The sequence below is a fragment of the Petaurus breviceps genome, unplaced genomic scaffold, assembly GCF_028583685.1.
Source record: "Petaurus breviceps papuanus isolate PSGF00001 unplaced genomic scaffold, PetGlider_PUasm1.0 126, whole genome shotgun sequence".
In the NCBI taxonomy this organism is placed as follows: Eukaryota; Metazoa; Chordata; class Mammalia; order Diprotodontia; family Petauridae; genus Petaurus; species Petaurus breviceps.
In genome coordinates, this window is record NW_027185655.1 from 79901565 (window position 1) to 79913038 (window position 11474).

Consider the following 11474-nt stretch of genomic DNA (forward strand, 5'->3'; position numbering starts at 1 on the left):
TACAGGGACTTCATCTGTAGGGTTTCCATTTAGTTTGTTTTTACTGATTTTCACTAAATATTGTAGTTCTGGCAAAAATCCTTTTCATATTCATAACATTCACAGAGCTACCCTCCTGAGTGAGATTTATTTAATGTTAATTAATCTGCTATGGAACAGCTGAAAAATTTTAATTGTCCAGTATGAACTAACATTGGGGAAAGTTTTGGCTCTGGAGGATATCATATTCCCAATCATTTTGTTTAAAAATTGTCTGTACTAAAACTTCAGAAGATTTAATGTTTTCAAAGGCATCTTTCATTTATAAGGTTACTTATTCTCCACTATGAATTCTCTGATATAAAGCAAAGGTTTTCTCAAAAGGAAGGTCTTTCCACATTCATTACATTCATAAGATTTCTTTCAAGTGTGAATTATCTGATGATGACTAAATTGTGATTTCTGGCAAAAGCCCTTGCCATATTCATTACATTCATAATGTTTCTCATCAGTATGAATGCTCTGGTGTTCAGTAAGTTCTGTCCTCCAGTTGAAGGCCTTCCCACATTCATAAGCTTTCTCTGCAGTGTGATTTCTCTGATGATGTGAAAGTGGAGAGTTCTGACAATAGGTCTTTCCTCACCCATCACATTTATGAGGTTTCTCTTCTATATGCATTCTCTGATGCTGAGTAAGATTTTTTTCTCCATCTGAAGGCCTTCTCACACTATATTCATAAGGTTTTTCTCCACTGTGAATCCTCTGATGTCAAGTAAGTTGTGTGCTTTGGTTGAAGGCCTTCTCACAGTCATTACATTCAAAAGCCTTGTCTACACTATGAATTCTCTGATGCACAGTAAAATTTTTCCTCAAAAGGAAGGTCATCCCACAATCTTTACATTCATATTGTTTCTCTACACTCTGATGTTGAGTAAGTTCTGTGCTCTGGCCAAAGGCCTTCCCACATTCATTACATTCATAAGGTTTTTCTCCACTATGAGATCTTAGATGTTGAATGAGATTTCAATTGTGGCTGAAGGCTTTCCCACACTCATCACATTCAAATGGTTTCTCTCCATTATGAATCCTCTGATGTCGAGTAAATTCTGTACTCTGGCCAAAGGCTTTCCCACATGCATTACATTCATAAGGTTTTCTCCACTATGACTTTTCTGATGCTGAGAGAGGTTTCTACTCTGACTGAAGGGTTTCCCACATTCATTACATTCATAATGTTTTTCTCCAGTGTGAATTCTCTGATGTTGAGTAAGTTGTTTTCTCCACCTTTCTTCCCACATTTACTATATTCATAAGTTTTCTCTCCACTCTAAATTCTCTGATGTCAAGTAAGTTCTGTCCTCTGGCCAAAGGCTTTCCCAACATTCATTACATTCATGAGGTTTCACTGCAGTATGAATTATCTGAAGCTGAGTAAGTTGTGAGGTCCAGCTGAAGACCTTCCCACACTGATTATATTCATAAGGTTTTTCTACACTATGAGTTCTCTGATGTTTAGTAAGATATCCACTCTGGCTTGAAGGCCTTCCCACACTGATCACATTCATAAGGTTTTTCTCCACTATTAGTTCTCTGATGTTTGGTGAGGTTTCTGCTCTGTTGGAAAACCTTTCCACATTCATTGCATATATAAGGTTTCTCTCCTTTATGTAATCTTTGATGTTCAATGAGGTGTGAATTATAAGCAAAGGATTTTCTATGTTCACCATCTTTACAAACTGTCTCCTTTGAGCATATTTCAATAGATGTTCTTAGGGTTGAGTATAACCCAAAAACATTTAAATGTTTATCATACTTAAGGGGACTCCTTCCTCTTGGTAACTTGTCTTGTGGTAAAAGGATTGGTCCTAAAGTAAAACTCTGGACAAACTCACCAGATTCATGGACTTCCACTTTGTTTAGAGGTCTCCTTTGGGTAACCTTAACTGGTCCAGAATATTTCTCTTTATTGCTCTCTTGTCTTTCTAACTTGGCATCATATTCCGAGGCTTTTCCCAACTTGGAGAGAGAGATTCTGTGAGTATCTGTCAGTCTTTCTTTGGATGATTCTTCCACAGAAAGGTAAAGTTTTTGCACTGAACCCTTGGTTCCCCCATCTGGCTGGCAGATTCCATGGCCACTTCCCCTGGGCTTCCCCCTTGTCTCCCCTTCCTCCACCTGGACTATCATGTCTTAGGGGGGAAGTGGCCAGTCCTGCCCATTGGAGACAGACAAGTGCTCAGGACAGAAAGTCCCCTGGGGAGCAAGCCTCACTCCTGTCTCTGGCCCTGAGGGACACAGGGCAGCAGGGGCATCAGATTCTGACAGAGGCCCAGCCCAGGAGGCCCCAGAGGAGGGCTAATGCTGCCAGCATCATGGTCACTAATGGAGGAAGCACAGGTTGGGTCTGCAGGACTCCAAGGGTTCTCACCTAGGCATGTCAGGTTCTTGTATTTTTCAAGCATCACATCCAGGTATAACTCCCTCTGAGGAGGAGCAAAGTGGCCCCATTCTTCCTCCGTGCAGGTCATGGCCATGTCCCAGAACATCTCGGATTCCTAGAGGGCCTGGGGAGGACACACTCTAACTCAGACATTCCACTGCATTCTTTGGGGCCTGGTCCGTAGCCAGGAAGAGAGAGGGCATCCTGGAGGGCGACCTGGAGGAGGCCGATAGAAAAGAACTCAGGGCAATGAGTAGACTTGTGCACCTACCCACAGAGAGGAGCGTGGACAGGGTTGCCCTGGGACATTGCACATGAGCCTCAGTTGGCTCTGGCCTGGGACCCTACCCTAGGGACAGCTGGCCAAGATCCCCTGCCAGATCCTGTAGAACCTGGGGGAGAAGAGTTGAAAGGATTGACTTCAGGAATGCTTGTAATCTTTCTTGCTAATACAAGATGCTGTATGCTGGGATCCACCAACATCAAATGAAGAGCAGCTAAAAAAAATAATTCCCATTGTATATGAATGCCTATACTGGCATTCATCCTCTATCATCTTTTAAAATGTTATTTATAAAAACAACTGGGGAACTCTCAAAGAAAACCTAGTAAACAAATTTGTGATACATATATTGAACTATTTGTTCAAATAATGCCATATTACTCATTAGAATCCTTTTTCTTCATGTGATTTCTTTATCTGGGCTAGTATAAATGTAATGTCTCCTTAGAGGAAAAAGAAATCTTTGCTGCTTTCACCTCCAACCAGAAGCAACTATGAAATTCATGTGACCCAAATATGAAAAATAAAATGGAATTAAAGTGTTGTAGATAAATGAAAGCAGGAAATCAACAGAAATCTAAGTATTTTTCCACAGGCCTAAAGGTTTCTGTGTACTTGTGGCTGATGCAGAATGAGCTTAAGCTTGCAGGAAGATGAAAGTGCACAGATGTCACTCTTTGAATAAAAACTAATATATATTTTTTAAATAATGCCATAGCCTTGAGGTTACAGATGAATAAATATTACCACATTTTTTTTTATATGCCAGCTAAGCAAAGCTCATGGTAGTTGACTATTGAACCAGATCTCCACCTGATACTTCAGTGTCATAAGAAAGGTTTGCCAGGAATGGAATGCTAAAAGTGTTGATTTCATTTTTTTCCCTTATCTTCTGTTTTTTTTTCTTATGAAACTCTTTAGACCATTTTTTTTTTATGATTTAGCTCATGATAATAGATGACATTTATTTTTCGGTTTCAATATTTCCAAAGTCCCTTTACAACCAAGCAAGAATGTTGTGAGGATCAAATATGATATTATAGTTTGACATACATGTCACCTATTATTATTATTATTATCATCCAATATACTAGCTAATCCTCCTAAATGTTGCGGCTCCCCTCTACCTTCCAACTCATTCATTTTCTTTTATTTAATTTATTTTTAAAATTTTGTTTAATTTCCTATGTGTTGTTATTCAGTTTCCTGGGGACTAGAACTCTTTTCTGTTTTGGTATTCCCAGAATCTCTACAGTAGCTAGACAATAGAGTTAAATTTATGCTAGGACAGCTTGGTGGCACAGTGGAGAGAATATAAGGCCTGGTATCTTTATAAGATCAAATCTGACCTCAGACACCCTCTGTGTGATGCTGGACAAGTCACTTAATCTTGTTTGCCTAAGTTTCCTCATGTGTACAATGTGCTAGAAAAGGAAAAGAAAAGCTACTCCAGTATCTTTGCCAAGAAAACCCCAAATGGGGTCACAAAAGTTGGAAAACTGAAATGATTAAGCAAAAACAATAATAGTTTACGCTTCTTATTTTTCAATATAAAAAAAACATATTAAATTCATTGTTATTTACAAAATTTCAACATTTCAAATATTTATATGCCCTGTAGCCCTCTCCAAGTCCATTTTTTTCTCTCCATATTCTGCTCTAGACTCTCTATCCTTTCCTGCCTTGCACTAGCTCAAAATTTACCCATTCCTTTCTGATTTTTATGGGTTGTCTTCCCCTTTTAGAATGTAAGCTTCATGAGACTAGGGACTGTCTGATATTTGCTTTAATTTCTATTCCCAGGCCTTAAAACAATGAACTTCATCTGATGCTTTCTCTGTCTGTCCATCTCCTCCTCTCTCCTAAAACAAGAAAGGAGATTGTACTAGAAACTACAAACTTACTAGTTTTTTTTTTTAACAATATATGCATATATAAATAATCTAACAAGTTATAAAAAGAAAATGTTCCATGTATTTCCCTTTTTGTACTTCTTCTTGCTTTCTTACATGCATTAAAAAAAAGAATTGGGCCATACAACAACACTGTGAGATAGGTTGTGTAATGTATGCTATGTTATATTAGGTGTTGTGGCGGTATTGTTATCTCCTCTATAAAGTTGAAGAAACTGCAACTCAAGAGAAGTAAAGTGACTCTCCATGGTCACATAGATAATATTTATTTTCATGAGGGATTTGAACTCTGATCTTTTTGGTTCCAAGTCTCTCATGTTTTCCATTAGACTGTACCACTCTTTCTGTTCAAGCAGTGGCTACCTCTTATGTTAAATAAGATGGAAAATTTCTCTAGTCTCTACTGTTTCCCAAATTTTTGCATGTGTGTATGTGTATTTATGTATGTAAGAATATCATGTAATCCTACAGTAATTTTACAAATGAAAAAATTCAGGAAATAAGAGGATTACTGGCATATCGAAGTAACAATCCAGTTAGAGGTACAGGGGAAACTAAATCCCTATTTCCCAGTTGAGTGATATTAAAAAAAATCATTGCATATGGAAGTAGGCAGAAATAAAACAGTATTAAAAAAAGTTATATTTTAACAAAGTGCTTGTCCAGGAATGTCAGACTTAAACGTAACTGTAACTGGATTCATCTACTCAGTATTCACATTATGTGGGTTTCATGATATAATATAACTTTATTTCAAATTTTTTCTGACATTTACCCTCTCTTATGCATAGTAAGATTTCTTTCATATTTAATAATTTAAACCTCACTGAACTCATATTAGATATTTAACATTTTTCAAGATGAGTTCAGAGTGAGGAGGGAGGGAGAAAGCATATTAATAATGCCAAGGAAAAAAAGAGGCCATTTTTTTAAATGATGTCAGGAAAATGGAAGAGGGGGGAGGAGGAGTCTAGTTTTCTTAGAACCTTAAACTACAACTAAAAGGATGAAAAATAAAAATCTAGTGTACATTACTCTCACAACATGCACTTTATTAGTACTATTGGGATCTTGATCAAGAGCCAAACACATTAGGCACTAGTCAACTCATCATGAAAAACGATATGGTTAACTACATTTTGAGGAAGTTTCAGAGTCAACCTGTGTGAGGGACTTCTAGCTTATTGTAATGGCAACGAAATTTGAAGAGCCCTTTGCACTGGAAAGCTGACAGGTACTTAGCACCGAGTTTCAAATTAAGCTTCTGTAAAAAAAGAAAAAAAAAGTCAGAATCCTTGTTGCTGATGTGACAGGAAGGGGCCGAACAGGTAGGATCTATACCATGTATAAGGAAGAGCACAAGCTGGGAAAGTCAGAATTTCTTGGATGAGCACTTGAAGGCTGGGCTGCTGCTGTTGGACTGGAGCTTCTGTGGAGAAACTGATTTTGATTTTGAGAATGAGAGAAAGTGATTTGTATTTTGAGAACAAAACAGCTGAAGATTTCTGAGGGCCAGCTGGAGCTGCTAAATACTGAAGAAGTATGACTGTGGTGTTGGTATTCTGTACAAATATTGTTGTTGTTTTATTAATATGTATGAATGTTCTTGCAGCTTTTTTAAACTTTCTTTTCCCAGGAGCAGAGACTGAAGGATTTGAGATGGACTGGACAATGTGAGCTCCAATGAGAAGGAGGAACTGCACAGAGAGCTGGAGGACAAGCTGGGAGCTGTCTGTCTTTGGAATCAGGTGGCAGTTGGTTAGATTTGGGTGTAAGTTGGGACCATGGAAGAGGAGCCATGGAAGCTGAAAGCCTGCCCTGAGTCAAGATGAAAAGACCTCTCCATGGGTACTGAGTAGTGATGAAATTGTAATTAACTTGTGACTGAGGGGTGGAAAGCCTGTGTATTTTCCCCTACCCCTTAAGATAGTACTGAGTAGTGACTGATGACTGAGTAGTGGCTGATGATTGAATAGTGACTGATGACTGAATAGTGACTGATTTGTCAGTTTGTCCTGTGGATGTAGGACTTTGACCTTTTGTACTTTATGAGTTACTAAGCGAATGATTGACTAAATGATTGTTCTTAGTTCAAAACTATGTGATCACTTTGGTGAAAACTATGTGGCCATTCTCTGTGAGAAGTTGCTGAGTTACTGTGAATGTTGTAATTTAATTTTCTGTGATAAGTTGTAACATTCTGAATGTTGTATTCTGATTTTCTGTGAATGTTTTGTTCTGATTTGTTATTGAAGAAATAGAGATCTCACTATACTATACAATCAGAACCTTGAAAGTTGTTCACAGCAGCAGTCCTCTGGAAAGCTGCTCATGCATGGCTTTACAGTTATGAAGGTCACTTACATATAAGTCATATGCAATAGTTTTCCTGGTTCTTCACTTTTTTCATCGATATGGCTCCTGTATTATTTCTGGGTTGTGGACTTAAATCATGTTTATACTAAACTCTGCATCAGATTTCATTTAATCTATATGCAAACTAAAACCAAAAACTCAAATTAACTTATAGCCATCTCCCATTAGCTAAAGTTCCAAAAACTAGGAAAAGTGCATGTTAATATATGCATGATTCTACATAAAAACACAAATGCACATGCATGTAAATATATAGTGTTCATACATATATGGGCATATATAAAGATACTATATGTGTTTGCATACATACATATATTTCAATATCCTTTATAAACAGAGTATTGTTGAATACTTATTTTTTTTTGAATAAAGGTACTTAAAAGAAAATATGAGATGGTAGATACTAATTTTTGATGCAGGAAAACCTGGGTTCAGTTTCTGCATCTCACATGCAGTTATTTTATATCCATGTGCAAAACACTATACTCTTGGTGTCACATGGAACTTTCTAGAACTAACAGTTGCTGATGAGTTGCTTATTTGTATCCACAATGGGAGTTTCCTAAGTGATAAGATCTGTTGTCCCCTCCTCTCCATGCTGTCTACTTAAAGTGTACAATTTGAAAAACAAATCCCCCAATTTTCCCATTATTTGAAAAACATAAGGATTGGTATATGAATGAATATTTAAAGTCAAATTCTCATCCTCAAATTCGAGTCTCTTTGCCTAGTTGGACCAAGTGCAAATGGACTGTTGCACTGAGATATTCTTAAGTACTCTTGTGAGCATGTGACCAGCAGAATCCCCTTTCTTGATCTACTTTATAGCATTGGGTAATGTCAGCCTGATATATCAGAAGAATTAATGATACCAATATATCAGTCTATTTGATCTTTGATAGTTTCTGATGCTTAACACCTCAGTTCCCATGAGTTTGATTATAATCTAGTCCTCTGACTAATAGGTCTATATTTTCATGCCACATTTCTTTCCTGAGCTAAAATAAATGGATCATAAATTATATATGATATTCCAGACTGAATGTCTGATACCAGTTCAAACTCAACATCTAAAATGAAATATATTATCTTTAACCCTAAATACATTCTTCTTCCAAACTCCATATTTGCTGTTAAGCACACTACTGTAATTCTAATCAAGCAGGTTTAAAATCTTGGTAACATACTTAACTCTTAATTTTTACTCAATTCATCCAATTATTTTATCTTTATGATATCTCTATAGATAACATATTTTTACATATGTGTGTGAATCCTCTCCATTCACATATCCACACTCCTAGTTTAAGCAAATTCATTTAAGCAATCTCATCTACATTATTTCAGTCGTATTCTATTTGGTATGTCCTACCTCAAGGTTCTCCTCACTCTAATTCAGTATTTATCCAGGTGAGAAAGTGATTTTCCTAAGGCATGAATATGATTATTTTAACTACCCTACTCAATTCACTCCAGTGATTACTTATTTCCCCTAAAATCATATATAATATTAAAAAAATAAATCTCTTCACATGCTGGTCCTTTCTACCTTTAGTCTTCTTAAAAATTACTCACTCACCATATCATCTGTGATCCCACTATATTGACCCTTGTGTTGTTTCAAACTCATCAGATTTTCTCGCTTCTCCATACTTTCCCACAGGATATATCCAATACTTTGCATGTTCCCCCACCTCACTTTTGCCTCCTAAAATGCTGAAGACAGATCTTAAGAGTCACTTTCTACATGAAGTCTTTCCTGATTTTCTCCCTATCCACAAGCTATTTGGGGAAATTCTCCCCCAAACTATTTTGCATTCATTTTGTACATAGTACTCCAGTTCTCTTATTTTATGGATGAGGCAACTGCTAATCACACTGACCTACTCAGGCAGTTCCTTAGCCAACCAAAAAAATAAAACCACAGCTTGTCTACATTGCCCCCTCCCATAATACTGAATCATCTAGTTGTCTAATGCAATTCCTACCCTTTGCCTCAAAAGAAACATACATAGGAAGACTATTCAGTTACCTGTTTTTCTGGGGAAATAAAGTACATATTTCTTTTCTACTAAACTAAAATAACCTAATCATTCTTCACAAAAAAACTCATTTGTGAAGCCATTCAATAGATGAATGCTAGAACCTGAAGGAGGGGGAATGTTTTTTTTTTTATTATTATTTGCATTGAAGACAATTATGTTTCCAAAAATTTCCATTTCTTACTCCCCTGACTTCTTATTCTTAACCCATTTTATGGGTTGACATATCTGTGTGGGACAAGACAAACCTTGCCTAAAATAAAATAAGTAGAAATATCTCCAAGGAGAGACAGAAAGGATTTATTTAATTATTTCTTCTAGTCTCACTACTAGAGGCAGTCTAGTAGTAGAGGCAAAATACAAAATGCAAAGCTTGGTTATATACCCAAAAGACCACCCCTTTCCCTTCTCTCTTCTTTTGCCCTGTTCTGGGTAATTAGGAACTGAGGTGGACAATCTTAGCTGCAAAAATTTGCTGGTGTTTGCAAATGAAATGTCAGTAATATCAAAAAGCAGAAGTGACATATATAGCAGATATGGAAACAGAAAAAAAATGTCATCAGTATCAACTTAGATATGAAAGCAGAAGATAAATATGAAAACAATATCAATGTAGATGTGAAAGTAGACAATATTTTATGAATCATGGGGATTTTAGGACGTGGTGACCTTACTAGAGTTCCACAATAGGAGTTCCAATTTTATATTTGAACAGGTCAGATGGTGGTCAGTGGAAACAAATCTGGAACATTTGGGCCTGTGGTTAAATTTGCAGGGTCTGTGCTTTCCCCTCCTATACTTATCTAAGCTTAGCAAAAACTTCAACTTATGACCAGGGAAATAAGTCAAGGGTCCCAGATTCCCAGCCCAGGTTACTAAATCTTTGGTACATTTTTATAATTCTATTCAGATTTCCGGAATGTTACATGAGAAGTTTTCACTTTTATTCCATTCTTATCTTTTTCTGCTGTGAGGAATGCCTGGAAGTTTCAGCCATAAAGATGGGTTTATTAAAAAGAGGTTTTCTCCTTCCCAAACACTATTATAAGTGTCCCAGTGGGATATTCATATTTCCTCCCATACAATGACATATTTTGCAAGACATATTAGTCAGGGGTGGGTAACTTGAGGCCTCAAGGCCACGAGTGGCCTTCTAGGTCCTTGTGTACAGCTTTTTGACTGATTATAAGGTTTTTTTTTTCCTGAAGCCCAGTTTTACAGAACAAATTCAGTTATTAATGGGATTTGTTCTGTGAAGTTTGAATTCAGTGAAAGGGTTGTACTTGAGTACCTAGAGGACAACATGTAACATTGAGGTCAGAGGATCTCCACCCTTGGATCTAGATGATGAGATCAGATTGTAACAGAAATTTAGTCAGAAAAATTCTGCAATGGAAGTCAGTTGAGAATACAGAGGTTGGTATAGAAAAAAATATCTTTTTTTTCATTTTTCAAATGCTTTATTAACTTCTGATTTACATCATTCATTTACGCCAGATTTTGAGTTACAAATTTTCACCCCATTTCTCCCTGACCCACTGCCCCAAAATAGCAGTCCCCCAGGATATCCCCTCCTCCAATCTGCTCTTTCCCATATTTTCTCCCATACCCCTTTTGACTTTTGCAGTGGATCTCTATGACCCAGTGACTATATATCTTATTTCCCAATTACATGTAAAATGGTATTAATAATATATATATATATATATGTATACACACACATATATATAAGTATATATATGAATATTCTATTTTAAAACTTTGATTTCCAGATTCTTTCCCTTCCTCCTTTGTCACCCACCCTTACTGGGAAGATAAGGAGTTCAGTACAAGTTGTACATGTGTGGCTATTGCAAAACAATAACATAGCAGATATATTGTAAAAGACTGACTATATTTCCCTCCCTCCTGTCCCACCTCCCACTTGTCCTATTCTCTACTTTGATCCCATCCCTTTTCAAAAGTGGGTGCTTCCAACTTCCCTCCACCCCCTAGCCTGCCCTCCCTTCCATCATCCCCCCTGTTATCCCCTTCCACCCCTACTCTCCTGGAGGGTGAGATACCCTATTTAGTATGTATTTCATTCCCTCCTCAAGCCACATTCAATGGGAATAAGGTTGACCAAATCCCTTTTGCCTTCCTATTCTTCCTCTCCATTGTAACCATTTTCCCTTGCCTATTCTATAAGAGATAGTTTACCCCTCACTCTGTCTCTCCCCATCTCCTCTAATTATATTCCTCTCTCACCTCTTATTTTCACCTTTTCAGTATCATCCCTTCCTGTTAAATTGGTCCTGTGTCCTCTATCTATGTACACCTGTAAACATTTATACACACATTCACATATTTATTCATATGCCCATATACCCTCCAATATAGACACACACACACACACACACACACACACACATATATTCCCTTCAACTACTGAGAAAATTTTC

General features: G+C 37.0%; 1 pseudogene; it reads right to left on the reverse strand.

The window, feature by feature from the left end:
* Positions 1–313: 313 nt before the first annotated feature.
* LOC138171154 (zinc finger protein 135-like) lies at positions 314–8642 on the reverse strand (annotated as a pseudogene).
* Between the last annotated feature and the right edge of the window lie 2832 nt (positions 8643–11474).